Below are 14,422 nucleotides of genomic sequence, written 5' to 3'. Positions count from 1 at the left end.
GAGTGATGAGGAAAAAGCAAGCATGCTAAACAAATACTTTGGTTCTACGTTCACTGAAAAAAAATCTTGGAGAAGTACCTTCATCAGCTTACAAAGATATATATGGGAATGGAGTAGATATTGCACCATTTATGAAAAAAAGAGTTTATGAACAACTTGAAAAACTGAAGGTGGACAAAGCCATGGGACCAGACAGGATCCATCTCAGGATATTGAGGGTGCTCAGAGAGGTTCTTGTGGGTCCTCTTAAGATTTAATAAATCTTTGGAGACAGGAGAGGTCCATGGGATTGGAGAAGAGCGGGTGAAGTGGTGGTGACAGAGAAGAAGCGGGAAACTACAGGTTGGTAATCCTCACTTTGGTCATTGGAAAAGTAATGGAAGCGCTGCTCAAAGGATAGTGAATTTCCTAGAATCCAATGGGCTACAAGATCTGAGGAAACGTGGTTTTACCAAAGGTAAATTGTGTCAAACAAATCTGATTGAATTCTTTGACTGGGTGACCAGAAAATTGTATCAAGGACATGCACTGGATGTAATTTACTTGGATTTCAGCAAAACCTTTGACCGGCTCCTCATAGGAGGCTCTTGAATAAACTCGACAGGCTGAAGTTAGGACCCAAAATGGTGAATCTGGATTAGAAACTGGCTGACAGATAAACACCAGAGGGTGGTGGTTAATGGAATTTACTCAGAGGACAGAAAGGTGAGTAGTGAAGTGCCTCAAGGATCAGTACTGAGGCCAGTTCTATTCAATATCCTTGTGAGCAATATTACTGAAGGGTTATAGTAGCGCTATAGAAATGATAAGTATTAGTATGAGTACTAGTAGTAGTAGAATTAGTAGTAAGAGTAAAGTCTGTTTTTATGTGGATGATACCAAGATTTGCAAGTGAACAACATGAAGAGGGATTTGCAAAAGTTAGAAGAATGGTTTAATATTGCGGGGTTAAAATTTAATGTGAAGAAGTGCAGAGTGATGCATGTGAAGAATAGATATTTAAGAGAACTGTATATTTTAGGAAGTGAGAGGCTGATATGCCTAGACAGGGCATATCACCTTGGGGTGATAAGTGTCTGAGGATCTGAAGGTGATGAAACTGTGTGACAAGATGGTGTCCATGGCCAGGAGGATGTTAGACTGCATAGAGAGAGGCATAACCACCAGAAGAAAGGTAGTGATGTCCCTGCAGAAATCATTGATGAGGCCCCGCTTGGAGTATTGGACTCAATACTGTAAATGGCACCCAAATTTGCTCCAAGTTGAGCATTGTTTATAAAAAAAAAGTGCTTAGCACCGAGATCTGCCCCCAATTTTGGGCACGAAGATTTACACCAACTGAACCCTAGTGTAAATCCCCATGCCCTAATTTAAGTGCAGATCCCCTAAATTCTAGAACACTGCATGCAACTCCTAGAAATGCCCCAACCTGCCCCTGCCCCTTTTCAGTTCCACATGGAAAAAATGTACATGTACATCTTTATAGAATAGCAACTATAAAGATGCACACGTAAATTCCAATTATTGCCAATTAGTACCAAATAATTGATTATTAGCACCTAATTATTGGGGCTAAGTGGCTCATTAAGCAATTAAATTGTATGCACAATTTGGACATGCACTCGAATTTGCATGCACAATTTTGAGCACTATATATAGAATTAGGGGGATTGCGTTCACTTTTGGAGGCCGTATCTTGCTAAGAATATAAAAAGACTTGAAGCACTTCAGAGGAAGGTGACTAAAATAGTATAGAGCTTGTGCCAAAAGATGTATGAGAAGAGATTGAAAGACTTGAATATGTATACCCTAGAAGAAAGGAGGGAAAAGGGAGATATGATACAAACTTTTAAATACTTGAAAGGAATTAATATAGAAACAAATATTTTCCAGAGAAGGAGAAACAGTAAAACTAGAAGACAATAATTGAGGATGTCCTCATCTTGGAGTACTTGAACCTCTAGAAGATTCTGTAGTCTTTCTTCAGGAAAACTGAAAACATTCCCCCATGGTTGGAAAGTTATAGTCAGACCCTGGGCCAAAACAATATCCAAAAGAGAAAACAGGAAACAACCTCTACGGAGAGTCCAGGAAACACGGAAAAGTAGAGGATGACACAATGACTTCCACAAGGGGAGTTTCACATAAAAGATCTTTATTGAAGGACGTCAATAATAACCCATGTGAATCACTTATTGACCTCTGGTTTGAAGTAGTATGTGGGTCTCATCCTGGTGACTTTGCCTGCCTCATGTTCAAACACCTGGTACACAAACCATCAGAAGAAAGGGTGAGGGAACTAATAATTGATGTTGTCAGGATTGAACAGGAGTTCCTTACAGAAGCACTGCCTGTAAATCTGATTGAAATATTTTGCACTTTAATGACACAGTACATTGAGTTTGTAGCAGATAGACTGGTACTAGAACTGGGTTTTGGCAAGATTTTTAGGTCTGAGAATCTATTTGATTTTATGGATACTATCTTACTAGAAGAAAAAAAACTAACTTTTTTGAGACGAGTGTAGGTGAGTACCAGAGAATGGGAGTAATGTCTAAGCCAACAGAGAATGCATTTACTCTAGATGCTGACTTCTAAAATAGAGAATACAGCTTTGTCATCTTGGTAACCATAAATATCATCTGTTAACCTTTTTGGCATCTTGTTGCATGCAGATGAAGTTTTGCTGTTTTCAGAAACTGCCTTCTGTGGCACTGGTGCTCTTCTGAAAGACTGGAGATGACCCATTTGTAGAAATGTTTTTGCTGCAGTTTATGTTTAAGGGTTTTTCATAGAGTAAAATCTGACTTTGGGTCATCAAGCCACAAAGGAGAATGACTCTTGACTGTTGGACAGTTGTATGTCTAGGAAATAGTGCAGTTTCATTAAAGGAAGTTAGATTGCTGTGGAACTGCTTAAGAGAATTATCTGCAGGGTCAGCTTTATTGCCTCACTGCCTGTTACCAGGTGTTAGGTTTACTCTTTTTAGTATTTTAAGTTTGTATATAAACATGGCACTTTAATGACTGAAACAGCTTGGGGACAAAAACAGTGACAGAATTCAAAAAGGCATGGGATGAACACAGAAGATCCCTAATTAGAAAATAGATGGTATAAAAAATAAAACTTAAATGACTGCATGTGTGTTGATCTGTTGAATGGTGCTTAGAGGGTGACTCCAGCTGTTCAAAACTAAGGCCAGTGTCAGGTAGATTTCTACAGTCTCTGTCCCACATATGGCAAGACAGTTTAGGATGGGCTGAAGAGAGCTTCGACGGTAACTCCAGTAGTTGGAAAGTGAGGACAGTGCTGAGCGAATTGCTACGGTATATGTCCCAGAAATAGCAAAGACGAGGATTAAGCATTTTATACAACATTCCTTGTTGTTTTAACCATGAATTGATAATGAGTGTGAATGTTGGGCAGACTGAATGGACCGTTCAGGTCTTTATCTGGTATAATTTTACTATGTTTTAGCATTGACTGTGAACCATATTGCACTAGATAATTATTCAAACACTTTCTGGAATTTCATTATGGGTCTTTTGGGCAAAGCCTAACAAGCTGATGTCATTTTGCCCACCCATCACAACCACCCCCAACCCCCTGTACACATCCCCCAATGCTCCTGATCATCTCACACACTTCCTCAAAAACTTCCCCCACCCCACAAAGGGGTTATGTTTCTATATAGGGCAGTAGACAAAACTGCCACTAAGGGTGCCACTTTGAAGATAGTACTGGCAAGGCAGGAGCAACTGGGGATCAATCCTGCCCAAAGACCACTGGACCACAAAGTAAAATGCTGGTAGGACCCACAGGAATGGAGAGGGGACCCTTTGGGGTGGAAGAATGTGTTCAGGAGAGGTATCGGGATATGATGAGAGTAGGAGGAACAGTCCGAGCTCTTTAGGCATCTGGTGGACACCACGAGCCACATTCTGGTTTTTACATAGTAATGAACTGCTTTATTTACATTTGTGAGTTTTGCATCTCATTACTGTGTAACCCACGGTGACCAAATATCACCGCAGTAGAACAAGACAAGCTGCATTACAGCCCTATAAGTCACGTTAAGGACAAACAACAAACTTAAGACTCTAACACAGCTCGATAACGTCTGCCATAAATAAAGAGGCAATGCACTTCACAGAGTTGGGCCTGCAACCATAAACACAGGGTTGCTAAATCTGCGGTTTTTGTTGGCTGCGGGTATTTTCCGGCAGTTGCGGGTTACAATGTTTTGGGTTTTCTGGGCAGCTGCTGCTGGTTCCTCCTTCTGGCTCTCTCTACTGTCATCCTATTGGTCAAATTTGGAGCTGGAATAAGGCTTGGTTCCAAATTTGACCAATAGGAGGGCGAGGTGCATGATGAGGTCATCAATGTCTTTAGCCATTGCCTTTTCCACCTGTTGAAGAATGAGATGTACACACTGGTGGCTCAAATTCCACTGGAATCAATGTTCCTAATGCTTTCTTCAATTCCCCTCCTCCTTGTTTTAAGGGGTTATCGCACAATCCCAACTTAGTTTGGTGTACGTTTTGCTCTCTAATACTTCAAACTGAGCATGGTAGGTTCATTGTACCACTCTTAAACTGTATTGAGGACAGTGGTATAAAATCCAAATAACTAGATAGGCAAAACCCACTTTGAAATTGTTATTTACATCTAATCCATTATTCCTTTCAATAATTGCAAATCTAACCAGAAATCTTACATTCTTTGGGTAAGGAAAAACCTCAGAAAGTGCAGGTAGCTTTAAACATCGTTTCTGATTCCTTCTTTCAATCACCAACTCACAAAAACCTCCTCATTTTTAGCAAACTTAACACATGCAGGAACATATGGTGTCAGTGCAATTTTCATATATATAATGAACACTGTTAAAATCTTAGATAAATATTCCTTACAAAAGTTCTTATATCAATTAAGAAAAGCAGTACATAAGTACATAAGTACATAAGTAGTGCCATACTGGGAAAGACCAAAGGTCCATCTAGCCCAGCATCCTGTCACCGACAGTGGCCAATCCAGGTCAAGGGCACCTGGCACGCTCCCCAAACGTAAAAACATTCCAGACAAGTTATACCTAAAAATGCGGAATTTTTCCAAGTCCATTTAATAGCGGTCTATGGACTTGTCCTTTAGGAATCTATCTAACCCCTTTTTAAACTCCGTCAAGCTAACCGCCCGTTCCATTACAAATAATAATTCAGTCTTACAGAGAAACTCTTTCATGGCGTTCTTTCTGGGCTGTTCAAGCATCGCCACCTTGTTCTTCTATAGCTTTCATGTACTGTACTTTTCTTTTTTTATAATTTATGTAAGCCACATTGTGCCTGCATTTGTGGGAAAATGTGGGGTAGAAATGAACCATAAATAAATAAATCATCATTCTCAAGCATGAGGTCACTTTATAAGAACATGGGCCAACTCTAGCTTGGGCTTCATATATAAATTAGGTCATTAGGATATGTACAAGCAGATTTTTCTTTCAGCTCTAAGATTAAGTTTTATCAAATTAGACCTTCTGCAGTGACAGGGTCTCTCCCTCCTTGAATACCATCTACTAAACAGCCATATGGTACTCCTTTTATGTTTTTGCTGTATATTGTTTGGACCAAGCCTCAACCAAGCACAGTGACTTTTGTCAAGCAGTACTGGCTAATCTGTCACTAAGACCCAACAACTCTCATGCTGTACTATGTAGACTACTAAAAAGCCTAACAGAATTCAAGACTGAGCAGCCCTGAGCTTGGGAATCACCCATTTTTGTGCCGAGCACAGTCCTGCTTGTTAACGGGAAAAAGCAATATTGCTTACCAATAACAGGTGTTTTCTCGGACAGTGGGATTCACAAGGCAGGTAATCCCACCCACATCCCTGACAGCTGTTTTCTTTCTACAGCTGTTGAATTAACAAAGGTCTGTGCAGTGTGTGGGGGGGGACATTCCGCAGGGCAATGTCGGCAGCAAAGGGACAGGAAGCAGCAGCCAGGGTACTCGACTATGCCGTCGGGATACACTGGTCAGTAGTTGGGGTCAGCTGGCGCCTTCGCCAATTAAGTTAGAGCGTATGCAGGTATGGCTGGCACATTACTATGATAGGGTAAGTGCAGAGGCCATCACATCCGGTTTTACTTTGGGTTATGTTATTCCTTATCAGGGCCCTTTATTGCATTCTACACATTACCCCAGAAATGCTGTCTCAATACATGCTCATCATCAGATTGCAGCAGAGAAAATTCAGAAGGAGTTGCTTAAGGGTAGAATAGCAGGGCCGTTTCGTGAGCCACCTTTTGAAGCCATGATAGTTTCGCCAATTGGGATTGTTCCAAAAAAGGAGCCCGGGAAGTTTCGATTAATACATAATCTTTCTTATCCCGTGGGGCAGTCGGTTAATGATTTTATCGATCCTATAACTTGTTCGGTGCACTATGCTTCTGTGGATAAGGCGATAGAAGTAATCAGGGGTCATGGGAGTCAGGCTTCTTTAGCGAAGGCTGACGTGGAGTCGGCTTTTCGCTTGTTACCGGTGCATCCAGATTCTTTTCCGCTGCTGGGGTTCCGTTTCAATGAGCACTTTTACTTTGATAAATGTGTCCCGATGGGCTGCTCTATTTCCTGTGCCTTTTTTGAGCAATTTAGTTCCTTTGTACATTGGGTGGTTGAGCAGGTCACTTCAGTAGGGGCGGTAGTCCATTATTTGGATGATTTCTTGTTAGTGGGTAAGGATGCGGGCGACTGCGCGGTTTTGTTGAGCACTTTCAAGCGAGTGGCGGCTCATTTTGGGATACCGTTGGCTGAGGATAAGACTGTTGGGCCTGTGAATGTGATAACGTTCCTAGGTATAGAGTTGGATGTGCCGGCCCAGTGTTCTCGTCTGCCAGCGGAAAAAATTACATGCTTGCTGGAGGCAGTGCGGGCGATGCAACAAGTTAAAAAAGCTACTCTTAAACAATTTCAGGAGCTCTTAGGTTTGTTATGTTTCGCTACCAGGGTAATGCCAATGGGCCGCATTTTCGCCAGAAAGCTGGCTTTAGCGACAAGGGGGGTACTGAAAGCTCACTATCATATTCGAGTGACACAAAGTATTAGGCAGGATCTAGAGGTCTGGGGTGTATTCTTAGAGCAGTTTAATGGTAGAACTTTTTGGCACGACCTTCCGCAGCCTGCAGATGCATTGGAACTGCTTACAGATGCGGCAGGGGGTGAAGGTTTTGGTATATATTTTCAAGGAGCGTGATGTGCTGAAAAGTGGCCGGAGGCATGGATTCAGGCAGGGATTGCACGGGATATAACCTTTTTGGAGTTATTCCCCATATTGGTGGCTTTACATATTTGGGGGTCGGGTTTGGCAAATAAAGCTATTGTCTTTAATTCAGATAATATGGCAGTAGTAGAGAGTTTGAACAGATTATCTGCCAATAGTGCCAGTTATTAATTTGATAAGAGCGATAGTGTTGCAGTGTCTGCGTTGGAATATATCCTTAAAGGCGAAGCATATTCCTGGGAAGCAGAATATTATAGCGGATGCTCTTTCTCGCTTTAAGTTTGCAGATTTCAGATCCAAGGCTCCTATGGCAGACAACAGGCCGACAACAGTGCCAGACATCGTTTGGACTTATGGCCCCGTGAAGTGTGGGAGTTAGCTCTTCAGGCATTGTCGCCGGCAACAAGGAAGAAGTATATCTCAGCTTTTCTGTTTTATATGCAGCACATGATGGAGTCTGGTAATGGAGGGTTGTTCACCACGGACGCATTAGTGGGCTTTATATCAGCGGCTCGAAGGGAGGGTCGCAGTAGGGCACAGGTGGCCATTACAATTGCTAGTATTAATTTTTTCTCCAAATTATTTGGCTGGGAGAATCCCACCAAGGCTTTTGTAGTGTCAAGGATGATGAAAGGGTGGCACAGGGTAGTGGGTTCCTCAGTGGATAAGCGTCAGCCTATTTTACATGGTGATCTGGGTGCCTTGTTTGCAGTTATGGATGAGGTGTGTGATTCGCCATTTGAGGTACGGCTATTCCGCTGTGCCTTCGCATTGGCTTTTCATGGGGCCCTTAGGGTGAGTGAGTTGGTGGCCCAGTCTAAGTCTGCGGGGGCTGACAAGGGTTTGTTAATGCGGGATGTGACTATTACACAGACGGGGATTGATTTACTCATACGAAGCTCAAAAACTGACCAGTTGGCTAGAGGTACACACATGTGGATTACACCACACTCACCGGAAACTACATGTCCTTTATATAATCTGCAGCAGTACCTGCAGATTAGACCAATGGGGGGTGTCTGGCTGCTGCTTCATGCTAATGCGTCCCCATTGACTCGATTTCAATTCATCAAAGTATTGCAGTTGTGTGTTACTCGGGCGGGCTTGGAATCTGCGACATTTAGTTCGCACTCATTCAGGATTGGGGCGGCGACTTCGGCTGCTCTGCATGGGGTTCCATGTGAACAAATTAAACGGTTAGGCCGGTGGGGATCGAATGCGTACAAAAGATACATTCGGCCTCCACGTTAGTACCCCTGTTAGGGTTAGCCCTGTTAGGGTGGGTGGTTCTTTATTGGGGTTGGCTTTCCTGTTGTTGCCATAGTTGATAATATGTTAATTGCATGTGACTTGCCATATTTGATAATATGTTAATTGCATGTGACTTGCAGGTGACGTGGTGGAACAGTACCAGATATGGATCTGTGGTCACTCTTATGTGCATTGGGCACATAAGAGGGCAGCTGTACGGCCTGATGGGGTGAATTTGGGCTTTCCGAGGGGGAAGGTGGCTGTACGATGGTTGGGTAAGAGAGGGATGCTGTGGGCTCAATTGTTGCCAACCATAGAGTGGGAGTTGATGACTTCCAGTGCGCCACAGTTTCTCATCCTGCATTTAGGGGGCAATGATTTAGCGGGGATGAACAGTGTGCTATTAGTGAAAACAATACAGAATGATTTATTAAAATTGGCATGTTTGCTGCCCCGGACCAGACTCGTCTGGTCGGATATTATTCCACGACGAGTTTGGAGGGGCGAGAGGTCGCATACAGCGATCGATGGCACACGCAAAAAAATTAATAGGTGGATGGGTAAATTTATGGGGTCAGTTAAAGGGCAAGTGATTGTGCATGAGTTCCTTAAAGAATCTTGTGCGGGTTTATATAGATCGGATGGGGTCCACCTGTCTGATGTGGGCCTGGATATATTCAACTTTGATTTACATAATTTTATTGAAGCCATTACGCTGGTGGTAGGTCGCAGCCAGGGTTTGGGGGGAGCCCGCGGCGAACGAGGAGTCGTTGCCGTGGGCTGTGGCATAAGCTATGGAACTTAGGTAACATTAGCGACGAGTACACAGCACCTCAGCGGATAATATGGCAAAGTGAGTTACTATGTATATGTTAATGACCTGTTGAAAGTTACAATACTGAGCGAAATGTTATGCCTGCATGCGGGCAGGATTACAGAACAAGATGGACACGGCTAGTCTCCTGGCTTGGACGGCCAGGGGGCCAATAGCTTTGGTGAAAGTGGTAAATGCATCCTTGTACGGGATGCATTTAATTGGACAGCGTGCTATAGCAGACAGCACTGAGGAGGAACAGGGTGCTTGGACGGCACAGCCTGTAGTAATATAAGCAAGAAGGGCTGTGTACTCGGAGGGAGATGTTTATCAATGATGTTTATCAATGATGTTTACCAATGATTGTTTATGTGAAGGTTTACGGTAAATAAAATTTTGGGACCTGGCTGCGGCCTAAATAAATAAATCCACATTCGTTAAAGAAATTAGCTTCTGGTGTGGTGTTTGGATAGAAGGGGGTGACTGAGTGAATGCCGAATGCCCGTGTTGATGGAAAGGCTCACCCTTTAAGGGGAGCCGATTACAACCGGGCTGAAGGCTCAGGAAGAACCTGGGGTGGGGGGGGGAGAGGGAGGGAGGAGTGGGAGTGGATAGGAAGGATAAGAGATTGAAGGGTGATGGGAAAAGGGGCGGGTAGGGAGGAGGGGTGAAGAAGGGCTGTGAAGGGAGACACAGCGCCATTTGGATTTCAGCAAGCAGAGGGAGCAGTGTTGACCCGCCCTCCCGCCCATGAGGTACGGGGGAAGGGTCGTCGCAGCAAGGCATAAGCTATGGAACTTAGGTAACATTAGCGACGAGTACACAGCACCTCAGCGGATAATATGGCAAAGTGAGTTACTATGTATATGTTAATGACCTGTTGAAAGTTACAATACTGAGCGAAATGTTATGCCTGCATGCGGGCAGGATTACAGAACAAGATGGACACGGCTAGTCTCCTGGCTTGGACGGCCAGGGGGCCAATAGCTTTGGTGAAAGTGGTAAATGCATCCTTGTACGGGATGCATTTAATTGGACAGCGTGCTATAGCAGACAGCACTGAGGAGGAACAGGGTGCTTGGACGGCACAGCCTGTAGTAATATAAGCAAGAAGGGCTGTGTACTCGGAGGGAGATGTTTATCAATGATGTTTATCAATGATGTTTACCAATGATTGTTTATGTGAAGGTTTACGGTAAATAAAATTTTGGGACCTGGCTGCGGCCTAAATAAATAAATCCACATTCGTTAAAGAAATTGGCTTCTGGTGTGGTGTTTGGATAGAAGGGGGTGACTGAGTGAATGCCGAATGCCCGTGTTGTGAGAAGACTGCTGTGTACAGGAAGGGCTATACGTACCCAAAACCTTACACTAAGTTCAGAGCTGTGGGAACACAGTTTCATCTTGGCACCACTGGATGGTATCATCCATTTGTGTGCTTTATCAATCCTGCTGTCTACTGAAAAGACCTATTGCTATAGGCAAGCAACATTGTTCTTCCCTCAAAAAGTAAGACTAAATCTCCATGCATGCAACAGAGCAAAACCAGGACTGAGCCAGCCTCTGTGAATTGACCTGAATAAGGTGGCCAAATCCAATCAGTAGAGAAACAAGGAGTCACTCCTAAATTTTATAGCCGACTTGTTGGCATTTGCAAAACAACCCAAAGACAACTCATGGGTCCGATTTCCAGTTTGCTGGAACTGGCTTACTGAGCCAGTCAGCAAGACTGTATCCTTTTTGATGCAAGTAGTTCTGGTAAGTCCCAGTTCATTTAGCTATCATTACATTCAAAAAAAGGGAAATGTAAAAAAATTAAAACAGGTGTAGTTTAATTAAACTATCAAATTTTTCTTATTGTTATATCAACACCTGCTCTCCTTCTGGAAGAACTGTGTAATTGTGGTTCATTAAACAGAGCTAATGTCTGTTCTCATTATTCAAAGAATCTGGAGTTATGTGCTAGTGATGTAAATGATTTCAATATTACTTCACCCTGCATTAATTTTTGCAAGCAGCAGGTGTTTCCAAAATAGTGCTGTGGATGCAACTGACACCGTCTCTTTCCTAAGTCAGTGTCCTGGGACAACCATAAAAATTGATGTCTAAATGTAAGTTGAAACATCTGCATGTAAATTGCAACATAAAGTAAGAAAAAAAAAGCTATCAAAGTAACATTAATCAGGCAAGGTGCTTTACCACACAATTTATATCATTTATATTATGATTCATACATTATCCATCAACTCCTCTAATGAGCTCTCCTATGATATCACTGCTTTGGTTTACTTTGCCATCTAGTGCTCAGTAGGGGAAACTGCAAGCACAGAACTCGAGCAAAGGTCTCAGATTTCATCCTAGGAAAAGCCGAGATTTACAGAAGTAGTGGGGTGAACATAAGGTGTGTATATGACAAAACACCAAAGTCATATTTTACATAAAACAGCATACTGCCAAGCTCGACAGACTATTAAGCGCAATGATATTGCCAGGGAAATGAAAAGGCGTCCATTCTATAATAATATAGCTAGTAGTCTGTAAAGGAATACTATGGGGTAAATTCAATAAATGATGCCCTTAGTTAGGTGCTGGGAAGATCCACGTTAATCTAGTATTCTATAAAGGGCACTCTGCATGGAACGACCTTCACAGAATACTAACTTAGCACACATGTAACTTTGGGCCTGAGCATTTACGCCTACAAAATGTGAATAACTGATGGCAGTTTAGGAGCGCAAATGCAGGTATCCTATAACAGGGGTAGGCAACTCTGGTCCTCGAGAGCCAGAGGCAGGTCAGGTTTTCAGGATATCCACAATGAATATGCAGGAGATAGATTTGCATACCATGGAGGCAGTGCTTGCAAATCTATCTCCTGCATATTCATTGTGGATATCCTGAAAACCTGACTTGCCTGCGGCTCTCGAGGACCAGAGTTGCCGACCCCTGTCCTATAACATTGCACCTAATTTCTCAGAACGCCCCAACCCACCCATGCCCTTCCCATGGCCATACTGCTTTTAGAGTTGCAAGCTACAAAATTTAGGTGCTCATGTTATAGAATAGGGCGTAAGGCAGATCCACATGTAACTCCTAATTACTGCCAACTAAGTTCTTATTAACACCAATAATTGATCATTATCACCTAAGGGGCCCTTTTACTAAGCCACATAAGGCTCTACACGCACCCAACAAGCACCAAAAAGGAGTTACCGCCCAGCTACCACGTGGCTTTTGTGGTAAATTCATTTTTGGCGCACGTCCGATATGCACAGCTGAAAAAGAACTTTTAATTTCAGATGCGCATATCGGATGCATGTCAAGTGGCATTTGGCACGCACATAGGTCATTACTGCCCAGTTACCGCATGAGACTTTATCGCCAGGTCAATGGCTGGCAGTAAGGTCGCAGACCCAAAATGGATGCGTGGCAATTTTGATTTTGCCGCACGTCCATTTTCGGGAAAAATTTAAAAAGAGCTTTTTTATGGGCGCGCTGAAAAATGGATCGACGCACGCCCAAAACCTGCACCTACACTACCGCAAGCCATTTTCAGCGCACCTTAGTAGAAGGAACCCCTGAGCGTCTAATCAGTTTGCACCCGAATTTGTGATCCGTGCCTAAAATTGTGCAATCAACTTTGGCCAACCTATACAAAATCCAGGAGTAAGCACCTACAGGAAGATAAGATTCATCTGAAACTTGTTGATTCAGGAATGGCCATGCCCAATTCAAAGTCAGTTAAAACTAATCCAGGAGAATCTACTGAGATCAATGAAGGATAATCTTGTAAAAGGATTTGCTATAAAGTCCTTGAGCCTACATTCTTCAAAGTCCCAATGATCTTTTCAGAGGCATACAGCCCAGACATCTGGGAGGGGGGGAAGCCTTCAGCAATAGGATGCAGGTGACTAATGATAGGGTGCCAGAGTTTGTAAAGTCCAAGTGAATTAGCTGATGTAAACACTGACCATGACATATGAGGTCAATGCATTCTTGCTCTTAACAAATATCAGAGCACTAACAAGGAGAGAGCTTCTAGGGTGCTGAGTAGATACAGCTGGACACAATGGGAGAGATTCTAAAAATCAGCATGGAAATCAATGCCGACTAAACGTACTCTATAAGCTGAGCCAAGATTTAGGCGCGATATATAGAATATGCTTAGCTGATACCTCAGCGCCTAAAAATATGTGCCTCCATTTACACTACTGAAAATGTGGCGTAAATCCTGGTTTGTAGATTTAGGTGCACTGGGCCATATTCTATAACTCTGCATGTAAATTTTGTAAGACACATGAAACACCCATTTCCTTGCCTATAACTATGCCCCTTTTTGCCTGCGCACATTAGAAGTTAGGCACACTGCTTTACAGAATGCGCTTAGCGAGTTCTGCATGTAAATTCTAATTATTGCCAATTAGTGCTCATTATTACTTGTTAAGAGCTGTTATCAATGCTAATTAGCTTGAAAATTGTTAATGTAGAAAACAGTTATGTTTCCCAGTAAACAGAACTCCAACTTTCAGAACCACTGCAAAACAGACTACCTAATCAAGCATTGCCATCTGATTCATTCTCTGCTTACCTTTCTCACTCTACTGCACAGCAGTGGCGTAGCTACGTGGGGCCTGAGGGGGCCTGGACCCCCGTAGATTCCAGCCTGGACCCCCCTCCCGGCGAACCCGCCCCCGCCGCCGCCTACCTTCACTTTTGTTGGCGGGGGACCCCACTCCCCGCCAGCCGACGTCCTCTCCATCCTGCTCCTGCTGTTGCATGCATTGCTGACGTCCTGTATGTTGTACATGCGACGTCAGACTCAGGGAACAGAACTCTGTTCTCTGAGTCTGACGTCCTGCAAGTACAACGTGCAGGACGTCAGCAATGCATGCAACAAGAGCAGGAGCAGGACGGAGAGGATGTCGGCTGGTGGGGAGTGGGGTCCCCCGCCAGCAAAAGTGAAGGTAGGCGGCGGCGGGTTCGCGGCAGGAGGGGGGTCGGAAAAGACGTGGGGGGCAGCAATGGTGGTGCGTGGGGCGGCGCCGGGGGAGGGCTAAAATGTGCCCCCTCCCCTCGGGCTTTGGA

The sequence above is a fragment of the Microcaecilia unicolor genome, chromosome 3 (assembly GCF_901765095.1).
Source record: "Microcaecilia unicolor chromosome 3, aMicUni1.1, whole genome shotgun sequence".
In the NCBI taxonomy this organism is placed as follows: Eukaryota; Metazoa; Chordata; class Amphibia; order Gymnophiona; family Siphonopidae; genus Microcaecilia; species Microcaecilia unicolor.
This window is presented reverse-complemented; position numbering follows the sequence as displayed.